The sequence below is a fragment of the Bombus bifarius genome, unplaced genomic scaffold (assembly GCF_011952205.1).
Source record: "Bombus bifarius isolate JDL3187 unplaced genomic scaffold, Bbif_JDL3187 scf7180000008194, whole genome shotgun sequence".
Classification (NCBI taxonomy): Eukaryota; Metazoa; Arthropoda; class Insecta; order Hymenoptera; family Apidae; genus Bombus; species Bombus bifarius.
The window spans coordinates 524,619-540,020 of NW_022884502.1; the positions used below are offsets into that span (position 1 = coordinate 524,619).

At 41.2% G+C, this 15,402-nt stretch overlaps 1 protein-coding gene across 1 annotated transcript in view; it reads right to left on the reverse strand.

The window, feature by feature from the left end:
* LOC117209904 (complexin) overlaps window positions 1–14,957 on the reverse strand; it is a 320,967-nt gene extending 306,010 nt beyond the window's left edge. The window contains exon 1 of the mRNA XM_033452363.1: window positions 14,602–14,957. The gene's annotated coding sequence lies outside the window, so the exon portion shown is untranslated. The remainder of the gene's footprint in view (window positions 1–14,601) is intronic.
* Window positions 14,958–15,402: the final 445 nt, after the last annotated feature.

Sequence of the window (15,402 nt, forward strand, 5' to 3'; positions counted from 1 at the left end):
GGATCGCCGAGCAAAGTCTGCTTAGTAATTTCAGAAATGTCCGATGCTATGTAATATATCAAATCGGACTGAAAGAGAAATATTGCGGTGGCAACAAACACGAGGAAGCAACAAACAAGTTGAACAGTCGTGAATAATCGTCGTACGAAGGGAGGCCAACGTGTAATCAGACCGTAAAATTCAATCTCTGTGCTTAATTTTCTAAACTGTACGTTTTCTATCCTGCACACAGCGCAGTTCGTGCAATTGGTCAAATATTTCCAATATTCAAATTAATATCTTTTTATATTCTTTTTTTATATTCTCGCATTTGGTAGCTCGTGTTCGAAACATATTGAAATAAATTTGGAACGTTCCGAAGGAAAACTAAAGACGCATAATTATTTGTAATTACGAGATCGACGCGTCAAAAAGTAAGTACGTGGAAATGGAAAGAGATTATTGAAATCTGCTTCTTCGCGCGGTGACATTGCAGAAAAGGTACAATGTTCTGTGAATATAGCACGGCAATTTAAGGGAACTCTATCAAAAAATAAAAGACAATCGAAGATACGATTATTTTCGACTACGATTTACCGTTCAATTTATACGCAACGACAATATTGGGAAGACGTTTGATCAATTTCGTAGATCGCTATATTTGCGTACCATCCTACACGAACAGAATAATTCCGATGAGCGTAGTATATAGTAAATCGCTATGCGGTATATGGTCGCGCGACGCTAGTGAATCATCGAGGAAGATACGGCATCGTTCGATGCCATATTTTGATACGAAGAGGCGGCACGTTACCGCCACTCAAACTACCAAGACAAAGCTGGAGCGGGCGCGGGACGAAGATACAGACAGTCAGAAAACGCGAGCGTGTGCTGCCGTGGAAAAGGATGAGAGAGCAGAGGAAATATTTTAGATGGTTGAATAGAGATGGTGTTACGAGAGACTGGAAACGAAGCACGCAGAGACGACAGAGATAGAGGAGGATCGAGGAAACTAAACTAGAAAAGAAGGTAAAGAAAATTGAAAGGGAGGATGAACGTGAGAAAGGATAAAGAAAAATGTAATGGTAAAGGATGTGAGAATGAGCGCTTCGCAAGTAACCACGTCCAAGAGGTTCTCAAAGGGTGACCGCGAGTTCGAGTATATTATGCAACGACAACCTAGTCCAAGTCGGTGGAAAGACGTATTTTGTTCTGGGTCAAGCACAGCGGGACAAGGTGTAACACAGTCAGCTGCTTTCTGCTTTGCTACCAACGACTCGTGACATCTAGATTTAGTTTCCTATGCTCGTGAGATACTGTAATGACTCTGTATCCCGCTAAGGCTGCAATTTAATCCTTGCACGGACGTGGCCATATTTCTTGCAACCACTTTCCCGTGTCTTTTAACCGCACACGTGATTTTTCAACGTGAATTTCCTGCAAAGTGTAAAAAATACAGCTACGAGCCAACAGTCCGGCCGCACGTGAGATATACTTGGTTTCGATGTTGGTTCGTAGTTGGCTTCGACGCATAATCTATCCTTTCGTGACGAATCAATTGGCAAAACATCTAACCTGTTTAGCCAGCTGTATGTTTGACAAACGTTATTCAACAGCACCTCTAGCCGTTAATAAATCCTGAATAATTTTACATACACGTAGAGTTATTCGTTTCATTATTCAACAAGCTAACGCATAAAGGATTTTATTTTCCGCAAAATGCAAATTTATCGCATTCAGATAAATGTCAACCTTATTCGACTCTTCGCTTTATCGTTACGCAATATAAAATATTCAACTTTCGTAACAACGATAATCCAGTCTCCGCTCGACGATGATTAATATCGAAATATACACTGGAAAAATTTAACACGCGCGAAATGACTATAGTACGAGAATAGAACCAACAATGAGAGTACAGTAGAAACAAACAAACTACTAAATATGTATCGTCTATTTTTCTAATTGGAAGGATACGGAGACGTCTGTGCGTCGTAGGAAGGAAAACAGATAAGGATTTCATCAGAGAGCGCGCAGATTCATTGTGCAACGAAGACAATCCATCCTCCTACATATGCAGCTATCTATATGCACCGGTAGTATGCATCTTAAGTATGTGCAACTAGGCATCCGGCGGATTAATCCAACTGGTAATTTGTCGTTCTGCGAATGAGCTTCGACTCCGAAACTCACGCGGATGCACACGCTACATCTGCACAGACACCTGCGTATATTTCCTACTTCGAGGCACAAGTTCGTCTCCGTATTTACGATTCAACAGAGAACAGGACGGGCGTTGCAAGACTAGCATCTCGCCGTACAACATGCACCGTTCATTCTAAATTCTGTTACGTGCGAAGTCAGGCAGATTCTATGACTCGAAATATGTGGAAAATCGAGAATAACGGGAACGCGTTAGAGGCTTCATTTTCGAGGAAAATCCAGCTTGCAAATTCATCGAATATACGTATATTTAATTAATTCTCGATTGGACAACGATGGACGATAGGTAGCGGGTTATTCTACGTGCGAAAATAAGTTTCTTCGGATAGAATTTTTTCGTTTGTACAGCGACTATAGTTGGATAGTACAGAATAATACCATTAAACTGGAAAGCTTGCGATATTAACCGTATCAGTTGCCTGGTACGCGCAGGCTTTACAACGACGCGGTATAATAATTTATCGTAAAATAAACGTCTGAACTTAAACATACTGGTGGGCTCGGGTTCCAAGAAAAATAGCCGCCAACTAGAATATGTATGGTCAGATCTAGCTACAACGCCTGCAACGACAAAAAAAAAAAGAAAGGCAGAAGGTCTGGTGAAAAATAACGCCATTTGCAACCTCAAAGATGTCTCGGACGGATCTTCTAGCCGTACATCACGCACCGTTACCCATACGAGGTACGGCATCATGATTTATTCGAGTCGCGGTAAGGAAAGTTTTAAAGTGGCTCAACATTCGCGTAATATATCGGTCAGGAACTACACGGAGGGATAAAACTTAAGAAGGAACGATTCTCGTGGTTAACACCGCGGATCTTCCATTCTAAGAACATTTGCATTTTGAAGAGGACAAGGGCTGTTGAATATTCGGAAACAATAACCACGGTAATTCAATGATACGTAACGTATCAATACGGTTAATGCATGCAAATGGCCGGTGCAATATATTATATTAAAGTTGGTAATGTAATATAATTTTGTTACTCTCATTACGCCGCCATAATGGATATAGAAAGTACGGGTAATTTAATTACTTTAGCATGACGGCCACGCACCATTGTAAAATTTTAGTTTACGGTTTCACCGGAAATTCAACGCACGCCGGACTATTGCAAAAAGGATAAAACCTCCCCTCGTCGACTTATTACCGAAATGTTCCATCTAGCGGGGCTGTAGCTTCCGGCCGCAGAAATTACGAAGTCAAATGGCCCACCGCCATGCGGCACGAAAGTTTTTCTTTTTCTCATTCCCGCACGCCCTCTGAATGAGACATAAATTACTCGTGTAATAGGATTTTGAATCGCGGTCGATGTTAATCCTTGATTTATAATGTAGGTCGGCAGCCGAAGATTTAGCATGACATTGATGATAACTAGCTGACAGCATCCGCCAATGTGTATCGTGCGATAAATTATTATTATTATGCTCGTTGATCCCTCCTAATTTTTTAGGGAAGGGGGGGGGGGAAGGTGTATTTATTAAAACGTCCGATTCGTTGCTTCTCGTAATTGGAACGTTCTGAATTTCATCTCTTTGCCCAACATTTACGCGCCAACGTTAAACGAAACACGGCGTATTTTTTAGCTTAGCAAGAGGTTCTCGCGAAAAATAAATTAACACGATTTCGAACGTTATCAATTATAACAGACGCACGTTAATAACGTTCATCGCATATAACGGACATCGCGTCTCGATCTAGGTCAACCGAAATATTTTGCTAGCTGTTTCCGTTATTGAAACAGCGAATGTTAAATCATAATTCATACGGTTACATTGTTTCGCCAATGTAGAGACGCGAAACCACTTCCCAACGACTGAATATCGCTATTCAGCGATATTTCCAGCGGAGCTATTGCCTTAACGTTTTCGTCTCCTCTGCGGGTATCTTGTTGCCGTTTTCGATCGACCTAGATTACATTTACCGAATTAGCGATATAGGTCGAGTGAATTATATCCGTTCGTTTAAGCAGTTATTTCTGTCGAAAGTCTATCTTTCCAGTCGTGCTGGCAGCATCCCTTTTACAGCCGTTAAAAACAGACACCGGGCTAAATTTAACCGGGTCAAGGAATGGGACTAATCTTCGAAACTGTTACCATTAGGAATTTTTATTTTATTTTACCGTACCATACGCAAATCTTCCGGCGATTATATCGCTCATAAGCGTCTGGATACTTTGGAATTGTAGCAACATTACGCGAATTCTACGAAAGGCTACAAATTAGCTATTAATTACTAATTTATGTTTATCAGCAGACTGCAAATTTAAATTAATTATTAACAGACGTAACAGTGAAACGTTTTATTATTTACCGTTCGTGATACTACGTACATTCCTGTCCATGAGAATTAGGGCATCTTCTGGTGTAATGTAAAATACGACGAATGGTTTAAATAATGAAAGGAACAATTAGACGGCCATAAGTTTGCGTTCGTGTAAAATAACGATAGAAGAATTTCTAGAAATTATTTTTACGAATTACAAGAGAGGCATAACTTCCATTTGCGATTCTAAGCTCATACAAATACATCACATAAGAATATTCCGATTATTTATTATGACACTATAACGTTTTAATATTTTGTATCGGAAATCTTCCTAACATCGAATATACGTAATTTATAACAAATTTCTTCTTCTTTGATACGACTGATAATTGACATAGGACAGAATTTAACGAATGATATTATAGACGTTTAATACGCACCAGTCTACCACCACCATACCATATAGTTAATTGCCATAAATGTATTATAAATAGCTGTACTAATTACGAAGAATAAAACCATCCCAGTTCGATTCGATCGTATTTTTCTACTTAAATTACATCGCGTCAGAAGTGAGCAGGTGTCTGAATACTTTGGGGCAGCGATTAAACGAGACGCGATTGTTAAAAATGGTCGACAAAGGGAGACACGGTTCGTAGAATTGGGGAGAGAAGAAAAGGGCGAAAGAACACGGTCAATCGGCGAGCGATATCGCGAAAGGTCACGGCTTTTCTTGACAAATGACGTCCTTGCACCGTCACCGATGGACTCGAAGTGGTATCTCGGTGGTCTGTAGGACAACCGAAGTACATTATGAAAGCATTTGTAGCTTTCCACTGGCGTTGCTCCCGAGAATTGTATCGACCACGGGGTTTGCCGCGTAGACACGTGAATATACCCGAGTTTCGACCAGTCGAAATGCATCTTGGAATCCTGCCCGAACTTCTCCGTTGTTTCCTCCCGAGATTTTGCACGCCTTATCGGATACGCTCGTTCGAATTTTAGAATTGTATTTTCTCTTGGATATCTGACCGACAAACCATACCGGCAAAAGGGGATAAATAATTGAGCGACTTTCCAGAGAAGAAAACCTTTCCTCGTTGCACGAAATAGTATGTTGGTGAAAATATTCCGTGCACTATCTGTCAATGTGATATTATCTTTTTCTTTGACAAATCGCACGTATGTTTCAAAGGTAGTACAGTTTAAAGGAGGTCAGCGGGAAAACGAAAAACTATTTTGCAAATTTAGTTTTCACTTCGTACACTCTAAACAGCCAATAATCTTTTGTAAGAGATATTAATCAGTTGAGAAATAGACAGGAAAAGATCGTAGAATTAAATGGACGATACGCAGACACGGAGAAAAAGAGAGGAAAATATTTTCCAGGAATTTTTCAACCACTTTAATACTTACAACGGGAACGAAACGTTCTCACTTTTCTGAAGATTTTCACAATGCTTGTGTCTACGAGACATTACACGACTGACGATTAGCGTGTAGCTTGTCAGGTGTTTATCATTAAGCAACGTCCTACACTTTCACACGTGTGTCCCAGAGGGAATTGTTTAAAGGCAAATACAATACGCGCTTAAGAACCCACGTGGAATATCGCTTTTTTTTTCCACGATAAAGCTTACCTACTGGTAACTAAAATATGAGAATATGACACAAAATCGATATACCTTCCATTGGAATAACATCAAGATATTCCATCTACGAAGCAAAAAGATTGGCCGGTTAATATCGGACAACAACGATGACCTAATTTCTAAAGATTAATAGGCTTACGGACGGAGTTCGACCTTTGCTCCTTTACGAGATTAAAAGCAAATAGACAAATATGGACAGATCGATCGCCGGCTGCCTCTTCCAGCCATCCCGAATCTGCCTTTTATTTTTAAGCTCGAAGCCTTTCATAAAATATACTCTGGCCGTATCATCTAGATTGATATAAAAAGAAAAAGAGACGGAGAAAGTAAATCAAAGGATAAACTAGATATTTTACGATGGGTACGATATCAAACGTGTACCATGTCGTTCTTAAAGAGGCTTGTCAATAATCTGAACATTCCATTAATTCGTTTCTACATCCACGAAACCATTATTTTTCCCACCAACTTTAAATACTTAAATATCAGTGCTTGCATTAACGTAACAAATTCTATTAATTTCGAGAAACTTTCTATTAATCTCCTATCCGTAATTTAGCAGCAAAAGTATTTACGGATAAAGAGCTTGTCTCTTTAAACGATAATTCTATTATCATTCTATTATTCTATTCGAAATTTCGCGATTGAAAAACAGAATTAGCTACATATTTAATACAGATTTCAACTGTGAATTATGTAATTCATTTCAAATTCTACCGGTAACATTTACACCACAGTACTGTTGCGACATATAGTTTATCAATTTTCTTCGAAATTCTTGCAAATAATTTTCACAATTCTCCGTTTTCAATTCTCAAGTCGTAATCCTGCGCCAGTACAAAATTACGATAATTTCTTTAATAATCTGCATGGATTATCGCGCTGAATACGAGGCCAGCCAGTGTTCTGATATTTATTGGAGCGTACCTTATCATTTTGGGGAAGAGAAATTTTATCGTTCCGATCGGGGACGATTACGAGGTGGTGATACACAGCCGAATTCGGTGAAATTGTACGCGAAACTTTCCGTGAATTACACGGCGACAAGGGGTTTAATCTTTCGCGTGGGACCAATCGCGTTATCGAGATATAAGCATAATCGAGCTGACGGCGGTGTACACGAGGCGATAGCCGATATACGAGGCAACGGATAGCACAGGCTATATTCGAAACTGATAATCGTTGACGATATGCCGTGGCCGATCGATAATCAAGGGGCTTGGCTGGAAAACGATTCATCGTGTCTGTGCAATCGCGACCACACAACGAAATTATCTAGAATGACGGGACACGCGTTATGCATCTTCTGCGAAATTATCTATAGAATGACGGAACGCGCGTAACGTACCGTCTACGTGATGCAGTAGCGCACAGTTTGGCGAAAGAAAAAAGAAGAAAAGAAGAAAAAGCAGGAATTAGGACGACGGATGCCGTCTCTCGGTGCGTTGTCATTTCAAAAGGGAGGCGAGATATAGAACGAGGAAAGGCCGAAAGAGACATACGCGAGGAACAAAAGGAGCACGATGCCAAGGATAACAGCCGGCAACGAATGCTGAAACTGCATGAGAAAAACAGTGTGTGGAGTTTGTACCTTAAAATCGACGACCGGATGCACTGGTTCCTCTGTTTGCATTCCGCCGGAACTATTGTGCTCCAGGCAAATGTACGAATGCCGAGTAAAAATTTAATTCTATTCTTTGCCAAAATACATTTCGCGCAGAAGGGGCATGCTGGTTACGGGGTTCTAGGACACCGCGGTTTTGTTCCTAGTTTTCGTGAAAATTAGTAGATTGCGGATTCGCATAAAATACAGTGACGTGCATGTGATAGGTTTTTCGCTTTATATTATAATATTTAAAAAAGTTCGAAGTAATGTTATATAATTAGGTAACAACTGTTTATTTTGTAACATTGTTTAGTTAAAATCCTTTCGGATATCGTTTTTGGAATAGAAAACGAGCAATCTACTTGGCTGGAATCTTTCGATCAATCTATTAGCTCGACGATGACATTCTATATTCTTCCAAAACGAACAACTTGAAACTACAACAGCTAATATTTATTCAACAATTCGATAGCAGTAAAATTCTTGCCCTTTTTTCTTTGTACCTGCCTATTTCTCGAGACTTATTTCGAATCGTCTGAAAGACTGTCCTGATTGTAGGACCTCACGCCCATATCTCAACATCTGACAGCAGCTCCAAAGTTTCTCACAATGGACGAGCTAACGAGAATTCGGTTAAACGTTCTCGGTCTTCTTTCTTATCCTGTTCATTCGATTAAATAGATGTACCTATCGAGATCCTAATTCTAACTACAAAGTTCTGTGTATAAGGTAAAAGGTAATAGTTTCCTAACAAGATGCTATGCTTTAAAGGTCTTCGAAAAGCTACAGAGTAAACAATACAATCAAGCGTTTAACAGCAAAGTGACGTAATTGATACTGAACCGTTGAAAAACAAGGTGATTATAACACCATGTACACAGAGTAACGAACAAAAGGTGGCTTAAAATAGGAATTGAAGCTCGGAGGATAAAGATCGACTTGAAATGCGCGAACACGTTACAACATAATCGAAGTGGTTTGATCAAATGGATTAAACTATTTGTTCATTGTATTTCGCGATCAAAAGGTCAAAAGAATGGTATGAGCAGAGATTTACGGAATAGTATTTGATGAACAAATAAAGCGATATAGCGCATGAGCACGTCAGAAAATAGAAATTGTTAAAACAATGGATTTTTCTGCAAATTCAGATTTGTATGAACACGTCTAAAGATATGTGTAAATACAGATATTTGTTACACGCTCCAAATATCATAACGAGAAGTTTGTTTTAGCAATTTTGTATACCTCTATACTTTGTATTTTTTTTTTTTTTTTTCGAAAATCTATTCTAAAATTTACTACACCAAGATTTTTATACATCGACCAACAAATATGAAATAACTATAAATAAAATCCACTAGACTTTAAGGATTAAATAATCAATCAAACGATTTTCTTCTAATTTTTGTTACACAGTTGCCGCGATAATCGTCGTAATTTTAATAAATAGCGAATGAGTTAATAAAAATATATTAACACGGAGAAAAGCACAATGTGTTTGTTCATGTTGTGTTAAATGGGCTTATCCATACGTCTCATTCTTTTCGTCTGATCATTAAAGAATTTCGATTCGTTCAAGTTCAAAACATTCGCCACTGCAATCGAATTCGATCGATGTCGAGGTAAGTTACGAATCTTGTAATATACGTTTGGAGCCTCCGTTTGTTTCCAGCTCGGTTCCGCCCTTTTTCCTTCATCTAACGCTCCAGGCCGGCGCACCACGACCTACCCTTAGTTCGCCTAAGTCTGACGCCGGTCGAATTATCATCGCGACCTCTCAAAGCCTTTCCAAAATTACTTACGAACTCATGGGCCCGTAAGTCCAGACTGCTCGAAATTAGTTTCCACGAAAGCTCTCTGGCATTAGGTATGTACGCTTTCCAATTCGTTAAGAGGGAACTGTCGCCCCCTCTTTAGCCTTACTCGACAACTCGTCCTTCAGACCGCCACTTTCTCTTATTCACCGGTCTGTCTCCATCCCTCTACACCCTCTAAATCACCCTCACTTAGAAAAAAATATCACTGCTAAATTTGCTTAATGGTAACGCGGTTAGTACTTCTTTCAACAGAAACACACCGTTTCGAGGGTTCGCTTTTAGCGAGTGGATAAACAGTATAATTCGAACCAATGGCCTGTAATTTATCTTTGTATGCGATATCGCCTTTCCAACCCTCGCTACGTTATTATAATCGTTTTTATGCCTCGAATAGAAACGAATTGTTCCGCTTAACGAGCTTCCCGTACTTCATTGTTCGAACGTTCGTTGATTTATTTTACGTTATTCCCTTCGTACATTTTCAACATTTCAGCGTTTCGCCGAACATGATTCAGTACAATCCGATATTCGATTATCGGTCGATCAGGTTAGATTTTTCGGCGCAGGGATTAGTAGTATCGGTCGGTGTTTGGTCAGCCAAGAAAGTGGGTGGGTCGTCCATTACGCTACCCGGTGACCGGGTTAAGAGGACATCGCGTCGTTTAAAGAATCATCCCATCGACAAAGCAATTTGACTATCGGATAATCATTCGTTGTAGAAAATATGACAGTGCCTTCCTATTTCGAACGATCTTCCGAATACTAAAGCGATCGACTGTCCGTGTCTATTATTGGGTCACCGTATTTCACGCAAACCCTACTGCTATTCTCGAGCTTTTGGAATTCAATCTTCCTCCTATTTTAACAAACGAAACAGGTTTGAAATATTTGAAGGAAACGTCCAGCATACCAATAACCGTTTTTTCATATTTTCCTTAAGCTTGAAATATTCGTTAACGTTAGAAAGATACAATTGAATCGATAAAGACGAAGAGAACACGAGGTTCTATATGTACGTGCGTATAGAACTGGATGCAAGTATTTCAGAAGTAAATGGGAAAATTGTCCAACGTTCTTTAACTCTTTCGCTGAAGCTGTATTGGCAAATTTATGAATTGTTAAAATTGATAATTTTACCGAGGATACATAAATCATTATGTATTTCCTATTTTAATATCTACCACATGAAGAGTACGTATTAACCAATAGGTAAATAATTATATGCAAAATCCACACGAATCGGCTTCCTTTTTTACTTCTCAAATATACTTATTGCAGCACCCCGAGATTTTAATCCACGTTGAAAGAGTGAAATCCTCAGATATTGAAAGAACTCGAGCAATATTCTCGACGATACAGATAAGATACACATAAATCGTAAACGTTCGAGTCACTATCGAGAGAGCTAATCGCGACATTATTTCTGATCAACGCCAAGATTCCGGTCGGATATTCGTTGAAATCCCAAAGCACTCCGGAGAACGTAATAAGTCTCAGACTGGACTATCTGAAATCAGCATCTCCTTGACGCAAAATGTAAATTACGACCGGTAAGATAGCATTCGAACGAAACGGTGAAATAGAAAGAAAGTCAGTTTACACGCGATTTATAGGGTCGAATCGGGGTCGATTTAACGACGCCTCGACGGCGAAGCAACGGCGCCAGAGTAGCGAGCTATCGATTCGGTTCGATTGCCGAAAAATGGTAATGCGGTCGGGCAGAACGCCGAGGAGACGTTACTCCCCAGGAAGGACGTCTCAATTTCGATGCTACGTGCCGTAGGAATGCGGAAAGAGGCCACTCTATGCGAACAGACAGAATTTTCTTAGGGCCGTGAGAAAGAGCTCCGACGCGTGTGAACTTAAATTTCACAGTCAAAAGAACGGAAAAATCCCTACCTGATAGAGGGAAAATCTAACTCCTCGTTCTCGGGTATTTTCTTCCTCGACAAACTATACTTGCGCGATCTAAACAAGCTATCGTGTCGTAATAAATGAAATAAATGAAATAATTAGGCGCTTCAAGCATCTGGTAATAATCGGAAAATAATTTGCAATTTATCTGAAGGACGAGTGGTTCAGAAGCCACACTGATCGATGCTCACTGCAACCGCTGATCTTTTTTCATCAATTGCCTCATTTATTTCAACACATACAAGCTCCTACCTTGTTTTAGATTTTTATCCGACCTATCTCACTGTCTTATTTATAGGTTACTCCGTATGTCCTCTTTCTTTTTATTCGTTTAGAGTTTCTCGCGTCTATAAATAAATAAGAATAAAAAAGAAGAAGACACGACGTGACAAAAACTGTTCCTTTTTATCTCACAAGTTATCATCATTTGTTTCATCTTCTTGCAAAGAATGAATTTATAGAAGTACGTCGTTTGTTCTTTGAGAATCGAATATTAATCGTGTACTTACTTGTGTAATGAAACTGAGAAATTGACGAGAAGCGAACGTTTCATTATACGTTCGACCTTTTTCCAATATCGAATTATTCTTACTCTTCAAGTCGTGAGAAATTATTTTTTCGCGTGAGTCGGGATAAATAACGTCCGGAGATAAGAAATCATTTTCTCGCGTGAATCTGTGTAAATCCGGAATCTTTGAGCAACTGGCGAGAGATTTTTGAGAGAATTTTCTACCACGAGGATAGTATATACTACTTCGTCCGGGAGCTGACGTCTCGTGATTCATGAATCCACGGTCAGCCGGCTAAGAACAAGTCAACCATTGACGCTTTGGAATATGTTCGACGATCGTCAGGGGTAACAGACACACCACCGACAGACGTCTGTGATTCATTGCACCGGAGTTAAGCCTATTCGCATAATCAGACAGCAGCGTATCACCTCTGTCATTAATTACGAGGCCGTGCAACGTACATTTATCAAGTTAAATGGTTGGAGAACCTGCAGAGATTGGGTAGGCAGACACAGAGTTGGCAAATGGTTGTGACAACGACGAATCGAACCTTCCGACCGACTAACAAGTATAAAGTAAAGTTGGTAATAACACCGCTTGACAAAAGGAAATTAATTTTCGAGGTAAGCTAACTTCTTGAAGTTGAGAAATGTCTGCTAAAGAAATTTCGAATTCACGTTACGCTACGAAGGAGAGGGTTCGACGATCGCCAACCAACAAATGGATTTGCGAATAATTCGCACGGCAAGTTTCGAGCCTTAAATATCACTTGAACTTGGTAAATTCGAATCTACATATTGAAAACTTTGGTGGAGACGCTGGAAACCTCCCTCGATTGCTGTACCTTCGGAAGATTATATTTTCTTAGGAATTTCACGCGGTACGAGATAATCGCAATGCCGCTTAATATCCTACGACGAAACGAATAAACGAAGGAACTTGAATAATTAGTTTCGAAGACTTTTTGCTTGTACCATCCCACTTATGCGTCCATTTATGCTCCCATTTGTATAAGTATAGAAAAAGGAACAAAAGATCTCCGATCTTCCTTCGTCGTTTCCTTGCGGTGGCGGGCAGTATGAAAGTTTAAAATTCATACTTGTGCACGAGTACAAATACATTACATTAATAGTAACTTCGTACTGAACGTTTTCTTACTACGTTAATTCCGAAGAATTTAATCGTTCTTGTCAAATAAATCTGTTTTCAATGGTTGAAATACTTTTCTGTGTCGCTTATCCCTACAACTTTCTTTCGTTCATCGTTGTATCTCTCTAACGTTCCAAAACGAACTCTTGGCATCTTTTCGCCCATTCATTTGCCTTTCTATTTCTCAAAGCTAACAAGAATAGCGAAAGTTCATTCGCGCTACTGAAAGGCACGTAAATATCGAAGGCAGATGGTTGCTGAATTAGACATCGATCCAAATGGATTATCCTCGAGAACACGCTCGTTTCGGAGCAACGAACGATGCGCTCTCGATACACCTTCAACGTACCATCAAGCCGCATACATCACAGAAATGGTTCCCTTTTAACTGCCACTCAATTTAAGACCCTCCGAAGCTACATTTCCCTAATGGAACCCCGGTTTACCCAATACGGAGAATGATAACGCTACGTTAACATAACATTCCGGTTGCCCGGAATGCAATTTCCACCGTTTCGCTTGCGAAAACATCACGGTAAAATTCGTACGCAAATATTGCAACGGAGCGTATCTTTCCGCATATCGGCCGGAGAGAACAGGGGAGAAAAAAATGTTACTGCTCGAATTGTTTACGTTCAATTTCATTTAGAAGTTTGTTTACGGATCGGAGATGCGCGTGCGGAATTTCCCATGGTTCGTTAGCAACGCGAAATTCGTCGAAGCGAAATACACGGCAAGAGGTTAAAGGCAGTACGGTGCGGGGTACGTGCGACGAAGGGAGCGATAACGACGTGGCGGAGGTTTCCGCGGGGAAATCGCGCGGAGACTTTGACGACGGGTGCACCGTGCACACGGCCACCAGAGAAGGTGGAAAGCCACGAACGTCGGCGACTTAGCGTTCAAGATCGATGGAGGAGACCTGCAGCGGCCTAACCCTTGCGTTTTATCGAGCTGTGGCACCGGAACTGGTGCCTCTCGCGGCCACGAAAAACAGAGGCAGATAGACGAAAACAGAGAGGAAAATACGCCGACGAGAGACGACAACGTACTTGGGTACGCGCGATGCATCGTGAACTTAGCTGCAACTCGACTCGACGCGGCTTCGTGTTCAAAATATTTCGATTCCTCCCGCGGATTTCTTCCAGCAGGTTTCGTCCGTCGAAATTCTTACAGATATCGCAGCTCGATCGTCTAACACGATAAAGAAGAACAAACATGGCCATATTTCCGATAACGCCAAACAACCTCGCGTGTATTGTTGTATCAACAAGGACAAGCAGACCGTATAAATAACACGTCTTTCTACGGAACGTGTAGAAAAACGTGTCGACGACAACAAGGGAGGAGCGAGAGACTACGTAGCATACAGAGACCGCGTATTAAATAACGGAAAAGCGAGAGTTACGGTGATCACCGGTGTATACAACGATGCGTGAATTACATCGGATAAAATGGGATATTAATGTGACTGACCTTTTTTGTTGTTGATCGGAGACGATGATTGACGGTGGACGAAGTCGATGTACAACCGGAGGGCTGGCTCGAAAAACAGAGTGTACGAAGAGGCAACCGGCGAGGACGACGACAACGTCCGTACGAGTCTCACGTTTAGACTACGTGCGTCTCTCCGGTCGTCGGTGGCGGTGACAGTGGCGGTGGTGGTGGCGATAGTGGCGGCGGCGGCGTCGGCGTCGACGGCGTCGAGTGGCGGTGGTGGTGGTAGTTGCTTTCTGTCCTCCAAGCGGGAAAAAGAAGGGAGGAGAGGAAGAGAGAGACGAGGAAAGACCGATGTGATCGAAGTCTCGTGGCAAACGGTCGTAGACTGAGTGAACCCGAGTTCCGACTGAGCGGCTGAGTTGCTGTGGCGGCGACGGTGGCGCCACGCCGCGGAGGGTTACCCGAATTACCATCGATCCATCGAAAATGGTATGAGGTAAGCTAGGGAACGAGCGCAAAGAGGAGAGAAAAGACGAGAGACAGAGAAAGCTACACCGACAGAGGGTCGAAGAGGGTGCACGACCAACGGAACCCTATCGCCAGGGGTTCGAGAGGAAAAGGGAGAAGGAGGGCGACGAGTCGAGTCGAGAAGAGGGCGGGGCGTACGCGTACCACACGTTTCTATCTCTATGTTCTATACCTATTGCCTTTCCCTTCTTTCCTCCTCCTTGTTTTCCTTCTTTCTCCTTTCACCCCTCGCGTGCCTCACTCTTTCCTTATCCCTTATTTACCACCCCTTCTTTCGCTTTATACGCGAGTGTCACCCGGTATTCCTGCACT